The sequence below is a fragment of the Bombus vosnesenskii genome, unplaced genomic scaffold, assembly GCF_011952255.1.
Source record: "Bombus vosnesenskii isolate JDL3184/JDL3185 unplaced genomic scaffold, Bvos_JDL3184-5_v1.1 scf7180000013436, whole genome shotgun sequence".
NCBI classification, from domain to species: Eukaryota; Metazoa; Arthropoda; class Insecta; order Hymenoptera; family Apidae; genus Bombus; species Bombus vosnesenskii.
Genome location: NW_022883050.1, coordinates 957700 through 974335, shown reverse-complemented (window position 1 = coordinate 974335; position 16636 = coordinate 957700).

Here is a 16636-nt window from a genome sequence, read left to right as displayed (position 1 = left end):
TGCAACATTTATCGCTCAACTTTATAAATGACAAGATCGTACAAATTGAGAAGCTTTACAAGTGAAAATTACTTTCTCTTGAAACACAAATCCCTGAATTCTATACTTATATATATTTCGGGAAGCTTCTTTATTCCTTTAAAACTTGATTGCTAGAAAAAAAAAAAAAAAAAAAAACAGTGGAACGTGAATATTTTTGGACCGCGTGGCCTTCGCTCTTCAACACCGATAACTCGCATTTATAGTTGGAACGTCGCAGGTGTACCTTTCAAGTTCGTCGAACTCTGTCGAAATAAACCGTGGCCGTTTTCACGCCACCCACGGAACAACGTTTCCTTTTACGAGTGTGCCGCGTAAAAGCAAATCGATAGTAAATAATCGACTTCGGGTCGTTTACATATACGAACCAACCATTCGACATCGTTTGCAAGGATAGTTCACGTAGAACTTTATGAAACGCGAAACGCTGTTACCGGCTCGAACGATGCTCTTTCCCACTCTTTATCCAGCGATTTGTATTCTCCATTTTGGAGTAGAAGTTTCAGAATATTAGTAGCAGCACATATTAGTTTCTTTAGAATTCTTGATTTCTTTTGCGCTTTACATAGCCGACTATCTTGCAACAAGAGATATAATTTTCCTCTTTTTTTCTTTTTTTAAGATACTTGATCTTTAAGATACATGAGAGATTTAAAGAGATAAAAGTATACAAGTTGCGCGTAATATACAAAAGTATATACGGTTCTCCTTAAAACACATAGGGCATTTATTTCTAATCAAATTTTGATGTTTCGTGTAGACTATGAATTTTAAATTGTATCTACTTTTGGAATAATTGTTCTTATGTCTTCGTCATATAAAGTATCACGTTAAATGAATCATCACGACACAATTCGTCCATAATCTTCCCAATTTTCGAGCAGAATATAGTTGTCCTGAGACTTTCGAACAGAGGTCTAAAGTATCCAAAGAATAAAACTCGCAATGACACCTAGTGGTTGGAACAAATCTCCGCGTAGGTTTCATTTCCTTGGTCGTGTTCATAAAAATGTAAATTTACGTAAATGTCCGCCACCTAATTATCACACTTTCCTCAACATTCATTCTGTTTAATGGCCACTAACAGCTTCAGAGTTGTCGAATTTGGTCGCCAAGTTTTATTTAAGTTTTGGTTGACATTATATAATGGCCCTTAGTGTCTCATCTTCTCCCGAAGAAAATTTTATCACACCTTTAAAGATCCATTATCGTTTGAAAATGGTACGGGTAAAAAGTTTTCTACCTCGGTCCGATCATCGTTATTAGGAAAATCCGATTTTTACGTCGCTTCGTTAACACGGATGCTCGACTCTGAACGATCCTGAAAACAACATGAATCGAGTAACTAACTAATTGAGAAACGCGAAGTACTTTTATAATTGAAGAAAGAAATAAACTGGATGCCACGGTTCGTCTCCTGGATCGTCCTGAAGCACGAGATCGATGTCTTGCTTCACAGTTTTCGAATTTCTAACAATGTTTCTGTATTATATGTTTCCAGGAAGCACTTGAAAGAATTTGTAACGCGATTTAAAACATTCCTATGGTAATTTAATATACAATTTAATATACGATACGTACATGTACAAGTATTTCAAAATAATCGCAGCAATGATTGATTGTATCATGATGATTGAAACAATACCAAACTCAACTTTGATACACGATTAGTGGACAAAAAGCACGTTCGTATAACTATATATACAATGACATGTCAAATCTCTGACATATCAGGTTTGCCACTTAACCTCGTGAAATGTTCTCAACTCCTTTGCTCTCGCACTAACTCACACCCCAAATCTTGCCCAACTACTACCGCTAGAGGTCTTTGAACCGCTCCAATCAGCGTCCATTGCCCGAAGCAAATCACGATCGAAAGATGTAGACGTTGACCATCGCGATACGGAGTATCATGAAAGCGAGGTGCAGGATTTCATGATGGATCCTCGAGGAATCATGATGGTTCACGGTGTAATTATTAAGCCACGATTACACTCTCATTAAACCAGTTAAATGTCCGAGTCGGATTTCACGAATGGAATACGAACTCGTTCGATGCACCGTAGTCCGAGCAACTCTAACGGGATTTATGGGTTAATAAAATTTCTAGGACTGACGTAGAAACGACGTTTCGTGCTATTGGCGGTGTTGCTGTAGCTGTTGCCTACCCGACTGCCGCACGTCATTATCGTTTGTATTAATATTTCCGCGTTAGAACGGTCAGATTGTGTTCGAGATTATTGAATTCGTGTCGTGCGATACGCGGCCTGAATTCGAATAACTTCTTTCGATTATGTATAGTGTGAAAGTATGTTAATGTTTACGGGATATTTTGCATAGAACGCGATTGCACCTTCTGCCGTGGCTTTCTTGGTTCCCGCTCGTGATAGCGACCGTTTCGTGAAACATTTTGCGTAAACTGGCCATACGTGTACGTATGTATGTTTAAATAATACATTACCAGATACGAAAGAGCTTGGCTTATTTAATTTCCCGGTTTTATCATTTTACTGTTGAACGTTTGCGTGAACGTTCCTGTAATTAACGTTGCTCGTGCAACGTTAAACATGTCGAGGTGAAATGCGCGAGTTTGTGAGAGGCGAACGAGTTTGGCAAGGTACGATACCAGAGATGATCGTGAGATGAGTTAGAATTTATACAAAATTTAACCTACGTATTCCATTTAAAATCGAAACGAGCAAAAAACGTGAATATTTTTTTTTTTTAATGTCGCCGAAGGAGTCGCACAGAAGCTGCTTGAGTTAACCCAACGAAAGGAACATCATCCTAAGATCTCTGAGTGTGTGGCTTCTGCGAAACATCTGGCCCAAATAAATTTCAAATCAGATTTCCGACAAGTTTCAGACTACTCTCTATGCTCGTTCGCTGAATTCTATCTAAGTTCACAATAAACAACTTTATCGAACGGTTGCATACGTCAGATGCAAAAGACATCGGTTAAGGAAAGACAGCTGCAACATCCGATTGTGTGAGTCTATTAATAGCGTATAACGCCATTCCTCGTCGAAACGGGGTTGAAACAAAGACGCGATGCGTTCATCGAGATCTCCACGCCTATGGACCGAATCGTTGGTAATCGTCTCGACGGGGAATTAACAGGGGAAACTTTCTAATTGTCCGCATTACTGCGGCACACTGCGGCACGCTGAAAGACTTTAGACGTTAAGCAACTTTTCGCATTTTTACACGGCTGCGCCATTATTCACGCGTACGAATAAAATTCGTGTAGCAAAGTATCTTTATGTAGCCAGGGTTCCGTCTTATTCGCCTTTTCGCGGAAATGGAGAAGGGTAGCGAATGAAATTCATGATTATTGTGGTGTGAAAGGATGAGAGAGGGAAATGATCTTGGGATTTTGGTTCGAAATGGAATTGCTTGATCCACGGAATTAGATTTGATGAAATTTCATTTTGCGGGATAGCGGAATTTACTAGAAATTTATTGTAAAGCAAAATAACAACGTAACGAAGAGAAAGTCTTGGCGATAATAAAGATAAGGGAAACAGAGGTTTTGCTATATCTTTTATTTTGTAGATACTTAATGTTTAATCGACGTTACAGAAGTTTAACTCTAACGAGATTGTTAAGCCTTCGAGACGGCTATTGGAACTTGAACATTTGACGAAAATAACGAAGATGATTTACTACAAAGTTCTAATTTTTGATAGTTTATGATAGTTATATAAACCCTTTGGTAATTCTAATATTTCACAAAATTAACAGTTCGTAAAGTTCTTAAAATTTGACAAGTGTAAAGTTCGCGAATCCTACGAATAAAATTTATGAGAGTCTTGTTTTCTGGAAGCTGAAAAAACGCTGATTCTAGACGTGTACGTGCTTAAAAAAAATCCATAGTTCTCATATGTATATTTGTGTCTTAACAAATTCAAGTAACCTCAAAAGTCCGCAATTTCAAAGATATTAGTTCAAAGTGCAAAGGTTCTAACTGCAAATGAAAATGAACTTTTTCCTTATTTTGTGATTCGTTTGTTAACAAAGGCTAGAATATTACATTTTTATAAGATCTTCTTGCTTTCAGATATAATTTATTCTGTATTACTAATTTTCCTGTGAAACTAAGAAGTGTCTAATTTTTGTTGCATTCAACGCAAAGATGATATTGCAGCTCACGATTATACATACGGTATGGAGTTCGTTATTTCGGAATTCCTGAAATTGGATTGCACATTCAACAGTTAGCAAGAATTTCAGCACTTTAGCAGGAAGCGATTATTACAACCAAGACAGGAAACTGACGAATATTAATGTCCATTAAATGTCAAGTTTGAAGCGATCATCATTAAATTTGAAACACTTCGTTAGAAGCAAGCACCGTCAGAAGGTCCAGGAGTAATCACACTACCCTTTAAATATATTATACGCTGCGTTCGACGTTTTTCTCGTAATGAAGAAACAAATTAAAAGCCGTTAAATATCACGTATAATTGCCATCTTTACATCGCTCTCACAATATTTTTTATAATATTCCTCTACCATCGTCGTAATATTTTTAATTTCCGTATTAATATCACTATAATAAAACGGACAATTATAACATACAAAGCAAGTGATTACTGAAGAAAACGTATTTTACGATGGATATATTCTTTATTACAGTAACGAAACAAGTTCAAACATCAAATTTCGTTGATAATTGCTGCCTGCCTATCACTTCTGGTTTCCTCATAACGTTTTTAATTTCCCTACTAAATATTACTAATGCTGCACAGAGTATTAACGAACAAAGCAAGCGATTACTCTAACAAATATGTGTCACACGGGAAAGGAGCATATACTCCTCTCATTAAATTAGCAGCGTTAACACGTTAGTTATATAGTTAATGAAACTAATATGGATGCTTTTGTTCATGTTCGTTAAACGTGACGCGAACTGTAAGACACATTTTGTTTGGAATTATATTAATTACATGCAACATGCAATTCCCCGAAGCGTTATTAACGAAGATAACGCCGAGTGAGTTGACGGAAGTCCCCGAGATGGAACATGCTGAAATGTCTTGGAGCAATCGCGAAACGGAAGATCGTATTCGGTCGTTTGATTAACGTAGTTGAGAATTTGATTTCATATGGCACAATATTTACTGAATTTATCCACATACACGGTGAACATATTAATAAGAAAAATCCATTTAGTTACGTCGAATCGAATTTAATTCAACTTAAAGTTACTATCCGAAATAAAGAATTGGAATTTTTTCTGCATTTATAGCGCATCAAAGTACAAGAAATATATCTTTAAATCATGTATTATAGAAAAAGATAGAAATAGAAGATTTCAGAATATTTATACACTTGCCACTGTTTATTTAGATTTCCATTATGATTTATTGGAATATATACATTGGAATATTATAATCTATTCCAGCCAGAACGTAAATACGCATATATGGAAATTGTTTTACGCGTAGATATTTGTCTTGACATTAATGTTTGATAGATTCATCGAAAAATGGATTATTTTGCTAACAAATATTCTTCTGTCATTGAAGATTTTCATCCGCTTTTTCATTTATTTGTTTATTTATTCATTTATAGGAATATTTGTATTTAGAAGAAACTCTTTTGAAAAACACTTGAAATATAAAACACACCGAATGTACGAAGCGTTTGGAATACAAATATTTATCAAAAGCGTTTAAGATAATCGACTCGTTAATTAATTCATAAGAATTCCGCGATTAAGTTAGAAATTAGATTTCTAGAAGCTGATTTATTAGCATAAAACTTCCATTTCCATGGATTCGATCCTCGCAGGCAGCTCACGTGTTTCATAGCTCGGTATGTATTATAGAATCAATGACCTTAATGAGCTCGCAATTCTTGAATTCAGTTTTCTGCAACGTTCCATATTAAAAATCTACGCGTTATTTGCGACGACGTAGACAGTCATGAAATAAGATTTCCTTTCTCCGACGAACAACTTTATTTTCTAACTACGTACATGATTAGCATGCCACTTTTATCCTGTTTGTTAATGATATGAAAAAATACGATCTTAATTGAACGGCAAAAACTTTCTTCCATAGTCCCGCATGACATGAAAATAAATTAACAAAAAGGAACTTATGCTTTTTCTTCCTGATCTTCGTTTTATATATATATTTTTTATTTATTTTTGTTTCTAATCACTTCACATTTTGTCGTTTTTACGACTTGCTTCCATTCAAACGCAACCCTAACAATCATCGAACACGGATATCGGATTATCGGCAAATCGATAGGGCTTTGAACGAGGTCAAACAAGAAAAGATCGTGATTGCGTACGCGCACGCACATGATACACGCGAGAACAGAACGTTCGCGCGCGCGTATGCGCGTTCAGATCCGCTTGAATTACTGGCGATCTCGTTTGCGGACGAAAATATTTGTTCCTGTTGTGTCGGCCGCGTGTAATTACCAGTTTACCGGAATTCCTGTTGAATAGCTGAAAATGAGAATCATGCCCGTTCAGATTTCGTTCGTTAATCGTGAATAATTCGCCGGCTCGTTGCCGCTGTCCCAACAAAAATAATCTCATTGATTATTGCGTTACGATTTATGGCAATTCTCTCACGAATTTCCGCGAGAAAATGAGAAAACCGCTTGTTGGAAACTTAATCGATTTAACATTTTCGCGTAAACGATGTGCGTGTATGTGTGTGGTACAGACTTGAATATTCGAAACAGGTGAAAAAAGGATAAGAAAGAGGAAAGGAAGCAGATTATTTGCGACGTGGCCGATTTTATTCGTCGTTCATTCAAACGATACACAACTCGTATAGCTATATACGCATAATTCGTTATCTCAAAGATAAGCAATAGCAACTAATAAACATCGTTTAAACCATCCAAATAAATCCTTCAGAACACGGTCGCATTAGTGATATATCAAACTGGTGATAAAAAAGAAAGAAATCGTCAACGAGATCTACCGGATCGAGCGAGCATATAACTTTTTCGTTGTTTAATCAGCGTCGCAATCAACGTGGTGTTACGCGAGCGGTTCACACGACGTCCATGTTCCTAAATCAACAACACGTTCCAAAAGCTGTGGAAGAGCATTCGCGAAAATAGAAAAGCCTCGACTTCGTACGCGATATATTGTCCGATGCACGGAAGGAAAAAACGACGGTGATTCGATTACCGATCAGAACCGTGTAAATTGGTTGCCTTAACGACGTTGCTTCGGACGAATAAACCGCGTGTTCGGTTTTCGAAAAACACGACGCTATCTATACGTGACATGTCGCTAAGCGTCGTGTCTGATCGTGTTATCATGATAATTACATTATACGTGAATCGTAGTATCTGACAAAATTTTTAAGTTAAAATATTCATGAAATCTACGTTCAACAAGTTGATACAGCAACGTACAATTATACACCTACGCCAACCCAATCTTCACGCCTAAGAGAACAAACTGCATAAACGATCCTAATAGAAAATTATCATCGAGAAATAAGACATATTTAGCAGACAATCGTAAACGACTATCCAGCCGAAAATATTCGCAAAAGTCATCGAGTATTTGTTGATGTAAATGCGAAGCCAGTTTTAAGCCAATGAAATCCACGAATCGTGTGGCCATGAGCGATGTTCGAACCAACGCACACATACTCGTACAGTATACAACGCGTAACACATTTTAAAACGTGCATTCACTTTTTTTTCTTTTTTTTTTTTTTTTGTCGCGTCTTCGATCATATTCGAACGTGTCGTTGCATCCTGTTCACATGCAAACCAACCACGGCCAGTTTCGCTGGAAAGCCTGGTGAAAATACAACTATGCAAATTTGACTGACCTGTCAGAGTGTTGGTTCGACGTATCTGATGCACTTTGCGTAGTCGGCTTTTTCGTTTGTCTTCGCAGCTGCGAATTCTCTGATGATTAATGGAAAAGGCTATTGTTTTCAACCGTTTCATTACGATGGGTTTGTAGACGCTTGATCGACGGAGTCATTAGTGAGTGGTAATTAAGTGTTATCTGATTTGAATTAAGTAGGACAATTGTGACTTGAGGGTACGGTGGTTAGTTAGGGGACAGTATTGTTAGATAAATGAATGTTGAGGGAGTATTATAATCTGGGGACATTTCCGTGATGATACTATGTGCTTAATGTGATTTGTCATTACAAGAGGTGTACTATTATGAAATTTCTTTGTCTGTAATTAAGGAGTTAAACTCGTACGACTGTAATGATAGAAAAAGGTTGAGAAAAAGAAGACACAAAGATAGAGAGATTCTTCCGTCTAGTGGCGCAATAATCGTTATCGTGTTTTTAAAAGAGCAGCGAAGAGCAGCTTTCATTTTCGACCATGAATTTATATGTATATATACATAAATGAAAGAATGTTAAATATCAAGAAATATTAAATATTACAAAATGTTAAGCCAATTCATAGTCGCAATATTAACCGTACGAATGCCGCTTAAAGGCGACATCCACCAGATGACCTGTGGGTACGAGCGCCGCATATAGGCGGCGATCACGCGACGATTCCTAAGTTCAGCACCCCATATATCCGGCATCGAAAATGATGCATATACAAGTGCTATCTGTAATCAATAATATATTTTTTCGTTATCGGCAGAACATTTTCTGTTGATTTTATTGACGTATTAGATTAATCACTTCTTAAAGTTACTCATTGTTGAAACAACATCAAAACGTTTCACGCAATATATTTCAAACATCCAAACGATCGTATACTGTTTCATGCCAAAAAATCTATTAAATCCATTGCCAGTGAAACGATATTTCACATACGGTTCTTACAAGAATTATTGTTATTTAAGACTTAGGAAAACGTATATACAGCAACCACGCACACTGTGCGTATTTCTGGCGCGCGTTTCCGTTCAGTGACAGTACTTCGGCGGACTGGACTGCCGAAGCGAAAGGGTTAAAAGAAGAACAGAATTCGGTAAAAACAGATTGAAGAGAATTCTAAATAAAATATTGCGTTGGCGCAAGATTGGCCCTCAATTGTTTAAATATTACGCAGTCATAGTTTATGATCGATCAAATTCAAACAATAGTTCCAAACAAATTACCCCATGAACCATCGAAAAACGTCGGAAGTAACAACAGCAACGTTATAACGTATCCATGTGTTCGATACGAGTTCATCAGTTTGGAAAAAATGGAGTCGCATTCGGAGGGCAGTTGCAATTTCGTAGTCGATCGGCGATCGCATCGTTTAATTAAATGTATCCGTTGGATAGGATGCTTTCGGTAGTGTCCATTATGGCAACATGTCCGGTATCGTAAACGCTTGTATGCGTCTGTTAAATATACGAATGAATTATACAAACCACCATCCGTGTTTGCCACGGGATTCTCATTTGCATCTTTCGGTAACGAGAGAATGACAATGAGATTCGGCCGCGATAAATGAATTGCCGCGAGCAACGATAAGGCGCGTACACAATGGACACGCGGAATGGAAAGATGAAAGTTTGTTAATCCGAGGTAGACACGCTCGAGGAGGAGCATCAAAGGGAATCAAAATGAGTCGGCACGAAAGACAGGGAAGTAAGGGAATTAATTTAAGAAGCTGTATCGCCGAGAAGAAAGAGGAAGGCGCTGCCTCAAGGAATTGTGTGCACTGTGCACGTTTGAAGAATCTCCTACGAGGCTCTTCTGAATAGCTGTTTGTGATTTGAATAAAGGCAAAAGTATTTCTTTGCGGCTTTGCGCATGTTTTATTGAGTTTATTATATTTTATTCGTCTCAAAGAATATTCTTTCCTTTTTTTCTTGTTATAGATATAGTTAAAAGAGTATTTAAGTGAGTACGGATTGAACAACATTTAATTTCATTTACACGTTTATCCGTAGAAAAGGAAAAATTTGTTCGTATCTATAAATAGTCGTCACTTCTCAAAAATACGTGTTCGAAGTTTTCAGTTGTGAATTCCATTTTATTTTCTGCGAAAATTTCCTCTATTAGTCGGTTTAATAGACACGTGAGAGTAGCTTAGATGTTCTTCTGCGCCTAAATAGATGCTAATGTTCAATGGTGGAGCATGATTTCATGGATATCGTAGCATAGACGTATCTGAAACTCTACAATGGGCCCTGTTTGCGATGTAAACCAATTTAAGTAATTATATATATCAGGCTGGCACAAACTGGGCAAAACTTTACAATTTCACCGTCGAGTAACTTTGGAGTAATCTCTTAAACGAAACACATGGTATAACGTATGGAATGAGATTGGATTTTTATTGTTTCGAATGTACTTTTCATCTTTGGTTCTGAAAAATGAATTTCTGTTGTCAAAACAGTTGTACCGTCTCCATCCTTTTAGTAGTATTTGTGCTATTATCTTAATGGAAAGAGAGATCAGAAAGGATTCAGCGGGGCGTTTTTGCAAAAATTGTCAGATTGGTCGAAAGCTTTAAACAAAAATTAATTTCCAAGAAAACGCCGTTGCTAATTTTATTTATGTTATTGTTCAAACTCACTTAGAAGTCCAATATTTTTTTTTTTTTTTTTTTGCGGAATAAAAAGAATCGTTGGAGACAAGAGACAACGTTTCCATTTCTTTATTTTGCTTTAATCCTCGAGACTTGCTTCAAGTTTCGCAAGATCGTGCTTCGAGTTTTATCATGTAAAATTATTCAGACCTCCTGAATTTTAATTAATCGCTAGACACACTTTTGTATTAAAATATTCCTGTTTAATCATAAAGTAACATAAAAAAATGTACTTAACGTGTTTTCTTTAAAAAATGTTCGCATATAGGGCAATAATACCTCGTACAACGCAGTATCGAAATATTAAATAAAAGTCGTTGTATTTATCCAAAGCGTTTAGCAGCTGCCAGTGAACTTTCAACCCTGCGATATTTATTCTCGTTCTCCTGTTCCCGTAAGGTTTTTAATGGCACGAATAAAGCGACGAAAGTTCGTGCCAGTCTGACCATACGGTTATCTACTTGGCCAATCGACCTCGTACAGTGGTAGGCAGGAATTGTAAACGCGAAAATTCCGCCGTTCATTTCGGCGTTATCGAGCGTATGAAAAAATCATCGCAGTATATTAACGTTTCGTGAACGATCGATGGAATTCGTTGGACGATGGATACACGCAAGTACGTAAACGTGAAATCGGGTCAAGTTGTCGTTCCCTCGTTCTTCGTCGTTCTTAGCTCGATTCGAAATCTATCCACTGTTCCGTAAGCGTTTCCACTCTCAATACCATTCGGTTATCTTGATTGCCGATCTAAATTATCTCGCTAATTTTCCTCCCTTTGTATCGATTGTACACAAATCCGGATTTCTGCTATCTTAACGCGGATATCTTAATAGTGAATCGAACTGTGGTTTGGGTATGTTCTGCACCGAGTCTAGGCTATGCGTGGAAAGACTTGGATAGGATGGCAAGAGGGTTTACTAGAGGGCAGACTAGACCCCCGGTAAATTGGCTTGATTAGGAAGCCAATACTCTTCCATTAAGCGCACTTGCAATTTGTGCTGATTGAATGATTAACGCTATAAAACTCGTATTAAACGAATCAAAGTAACAACTATATGCAAATATGTATAATACAAGGGGAAAAGAATTTTTGGCTCATATATTTTAACATACGCGTATCGATCAATATACTGGATATAAATAATCTGGATATATGAAAAATAAATCTTCTCAATTGTAAATCTTAAGATTAATGTTGAAATTTAATACGCATTTGACACAAACAATTTGTTTTTTCATAGCACAGAAGCTTAATCCAAACTCATCTCATTATGTATACACAGAAGTAGATTAACTACAAATTAAAAAATAATTCATGCTGCGTCTTATTTACATTTACGAAGACAATCCAAATCATGAAACAGCTTGATAAGATTTTCCTACTGGAAAATAACAATAGAATCTGTACCATATAATCCTCCGATCATCTCCTTCTTCTTAGATTCATATATCGGATGATTACAATCAGCCTCAATAGAGAGAAAGAGAGAGAGAGAGAAAGAGAGAGAGAGAGCTTAAACAAAAGATTAATTCGCATCGGTTCTCCCTTAACTACATTTCATTCATCGACGTCACTGTTTGTTCCGCTATTCCAATTGATAGATCGAGTTCGTACATTTAACGATCTTAGCCAGAACATTTCCATTGCCGCCAATAGCCCATTAAACATTTCGTCGACGAGTCCGCATAAGAAATCGCTCTTTGACGACGATTGTTGAAGCACCGGCCTCCTGACGATCGTTCTTTACGGTTTCATGGGAAATTTAGATGAAGGGTGCTAATGAAAAACCCGAAGACAAGATGAGCGAGTGCCTGGTAATCGGTTAGTGGAATTTCGTCTCGGTGTATTGATTTTGGAAATTAATTGCGTGTCCCGCTCGGCAGACAGGTAAATCGGCTTACCTACCTCGAGGATTTCTATAGGCGCTTATGTATTACACTTTTGCGCAGTTAATCGTGTTCCTGTCTTTTCTATAATGTGTCGTCGTAATTTCTATTAAAATAATGAAAACAAAATTAATATATATATGTATTAAAAAATAATAGGAAATACGATGCATTCTATGACGAAATACTTTGTCGGTTATTTTTGACCAATTGAATTTTTGTTTTTTTTTTTAAATAAAACGGAGGAAAAAGTGAACTACACCGCGGTGTCTAAAGTTCTGTTACGAGAAGTTTCAAGTCATGGGATATTTTTACAATGTTATATCCCAGAAATGTTGTATAACCGTAAGAACATCTTAGAATTTTGATAATATTCCTGATATTATTACATATGTAGATTTGAATGATATTTTTGAATGACATTATTACTTCTTTATTAAAATAGAAAAGCATTCGTTTTCACTATTTTTACGATCGAGCGTAGATTTTTAAAGAGATATCGACTGAAGGAGAATAACGAACAATTTTGCGCTACGACTGCTAGTACAATTTCCAAAAAGGAGATTCTCATAAAAATTCGTATAATCCAACAATTCGTAGTTCGTGCAATTATCTAGGGAATATACAATCTCGTAGTCATTTCGTTTTCAAATACGCTATTTCGTTCTTCCACTTGTTATCAGAACGTATTACATGCTCTGTGGTCTTGTGTCTGGTATCCTGGGTCACGTGTCGTGTTTAATAAACCTTAGAACTCATTATGCTGGTCAAAATTTCCAGTAGTAGTTGGTAGACCTTTAAAAGCACCCCAGCTTCAGATAGACTCACAGGACAGAGAGTTTTCCACATAACCACGAACTATAACAAGCTCAACTTAATATGCGTTTACGAGAAGGATATCAGCTAATAGGAGCAACTAAATTTATGTATGAAGGGATGTTAAAATGTTCGCACAAAATGTTCATGGCTATTTGCATAACAAGCAAATATGAGTTTAACTTTTTGTATATATTATGATAAATCTTGTCCGAACTTTCATTACTTGCGGCTAATAGGAGAAGTTCAAGATTGATAACTTTTAGAAATTTTTCTTGTAATTTTTTATTTTATTTTTCGATACAATATATGAGTACACGTATGTTGTGCGTGTAATTAGAATTAATTATATGTTTGATTAGTTATATGTCACTCATGCTGTTGGCTAATTTTGTTGCCAAGTGTATATTTGTAATGAATATCTTGGAATTTTGATATGCATTCTCAGATTTCTTTGAAATTTTGTTAACACGATCATGAAAATCGCGTTTCGTTAGATTGCCAGTGAAGTTTCAAAGTTTTCTATGGTAAATGATGAAATATTTTCATAGGTCAGTGTAGTTCTTCCAGTTTATGTATCCTGTTCCAAAAGAATCGGCAAGAATTTTAAAAGTAGAGCATGCTGCATACACATCTGGCCGTTTCGGTCGGCCTGGTGCGTTCGCTATGGGTTCACAGCGGGGAATTACCGCGGATGAAACTGTAGCAACAGCGAAACTGCGAAACTACCCGAATATCCTACTCGACGTTAATGATGCCACCAAACCGGCGGCCTTTGCTCTTTTACCATTACCGTATTACCGAGCTGCAATCTCGTGGTCATAAATTACACCGAGCAAGGAGAACGTGCCCGGTTTCTGTCGGAGTTCCATGAAACATCGGGAACTACGGAACCCAGAAGATTTCTTCGTAATTACGCCTTGAATTTATACTGGTTCTAATGGAGAACCATTGCCGGTCAGGTGCGACCACGATGCTGTTTATTGCCGAAGCGAAGAGGACCGATGAGATTTTCAACTTGAAATTATTTTTCGGGATTTATATCGTAATGAAGATTGGTAATCTATTGGTTGATATCTACATAGAAACATTGTTATATAGACATTATAGGTGTTGTAATAGTTTATATATATTTTCTTCTAACGGCACACGCCAACAGTGGGAAGATACACGACCGAAAAAGCGGTATGTGTTATAAGTTCATTTTTAAAAGACTGCTTTTCTAAAGTATTATTACTCTCACATAAACTCTCTCTAATCTCTCATTTCTTTCTCATTTCTTGGTATATTTACGTCTTTCGAAAAGAAAATTCAGATATATATATATATATATATATATATATATATATATATATATATATATATATATATATATATATATATATATATATATTTACCTCTCATGTCTAACTTTTAGGATATTTTTCCACAGGTTAATGAAAACTGTGTGAATCTATTGGTCGACCTAATGTTATAAATTGATACAGAAATGATGTAAGATGATACATAATAGTTTAAAAAAAGATTCTGATTTTTACAGATCGGGAGAAAAAGGAAGAAGTTGCTATGTTTGTAATTTCAATTAATTTTGTATTTTTAAAGTAGAAGATTTACAGAACGAGTATCGCATTGAAACGTTATAATAATCTGGCAAACGTTAAATTAATCTTGTATGACTAGAATATAACGCGTGCATTCGGTTAAATTTGAACGCAAATGTTGCATGTCAATGACATATACATCAAACGCCAATCTCATTTTCTACGATTACCATATAGGATTCAGCCTCGTTAAGGCGTATGTTCAATTATACCGACTAACTGTATCGTACATACCGCAATTAGATGTAATCGATCTAATTTCATATTAGAGTAATTATAAATTGATTGATCTGGATATCCATGATATATATTGCTTTCGTTTCAATATTATAAAGTCGATAAAAATGTCGATATGTAGTAAAAGTACATACAGATACACCACTTACATATTACGTTATACATTTACATTACAGATACATTATTCTTATATATGGAAATACATTATACTTCATATTGATTCCTTTCCTACAGATCATTTGATGACGTGTTCACCAAACTGGAAGTTCTCAGCATGAAATAAATTCTAACATCGCTCTCACTACTGAAGTAATAACGTAAATATAAATAATTAATAATCAAATACGTATACAAAATTTCAAACCCCCGGGCCTATTGTCTGATATATAATTTAATAATTTTTCACCGCGAACATTAACATTGTGGAATTTTAACGTTACATCTTCCTATTTTTCAAGCCGTCGCGTCGTATCGAATTTTAGATATCCGTAGCTTTGAAATCTGAATTTTGCATTCGCTGGTATTTAATCCTTCGAACATCCTTTACTATTGTTTTAAAACTAATAAAGCGAGTATCGATATGTTTTCATGCAAAGTTACCGAAAAAGTTGTGTAATCCGTTTGCAGAATACATTTAATCGATGAAACAGATTATCTGCGATAAAAAATAATTAGTTAATTGTTCAAAATGTCTACAATAACCATTCTGTGCTGTTGCAACGTTTAATAATAGCCTATTGTTGCTCCTCGTGGTTTTTATCTAAAAGTCGTTTTTCTTCTTATCGCGTGTCCTATGTAGAAAAACAATTCCATTCTTTAAATGGAAATTTAACGTTGTAGCGACAGAATAAATGCAAATGTTGGACGAACAACGACGAAGGGAGATGCACGTTTAAATTTGCCCGTGAAAATGTGTTATTTCGGTATCGTTGTCTATCTTTTCTCTTTTCTGTTCTTTTTTTTTTTTGTTTTTAAAAACGAAAAATAAATGATTACGTGATTCGCGGCAATGTGCAGTATATCGAATTACGAGAGTATTTTAAATTTTCATTGACGAAGTTGTGGAAATAGCATCGTCGGAAGTAGCATCATTACTGGTCGCTTAAAATTCTCCTGTTGCTTTAATGTTCAAATGGGAAAGGTCCGTGAAATATCGTGGCGTGAAAAAAATTTCAAATGAACTGCCAGAGGAACGTTGTATTTTTTAGAAGACTCTGTGTTTCTTCGCACCATTATCGGCGATTCCTTTTCATTTCCCGTTACAATGTACGCTGCACGATCGAGAAACTTTTACGCTTGAATACGACGTTGGAGTGCAATTCAACTTCGTTGATAATCGCGAAACTTCGAATGAATTCCAATAAAAGTTACGCGGCCGTTCGGTGCCAACTTACGTGTAATTTTGTATTACCTTATTGAACTTCTTCCGTGGAAACCAGCGTGTGAGAAAATAGTACGCACGTACACATGAACCTTTACGCGCGAAAACCATCATCGTGAGATACGCCAGTAATTTTGTTCCCATAGTAACCAATATGGTTGATATAATTTGC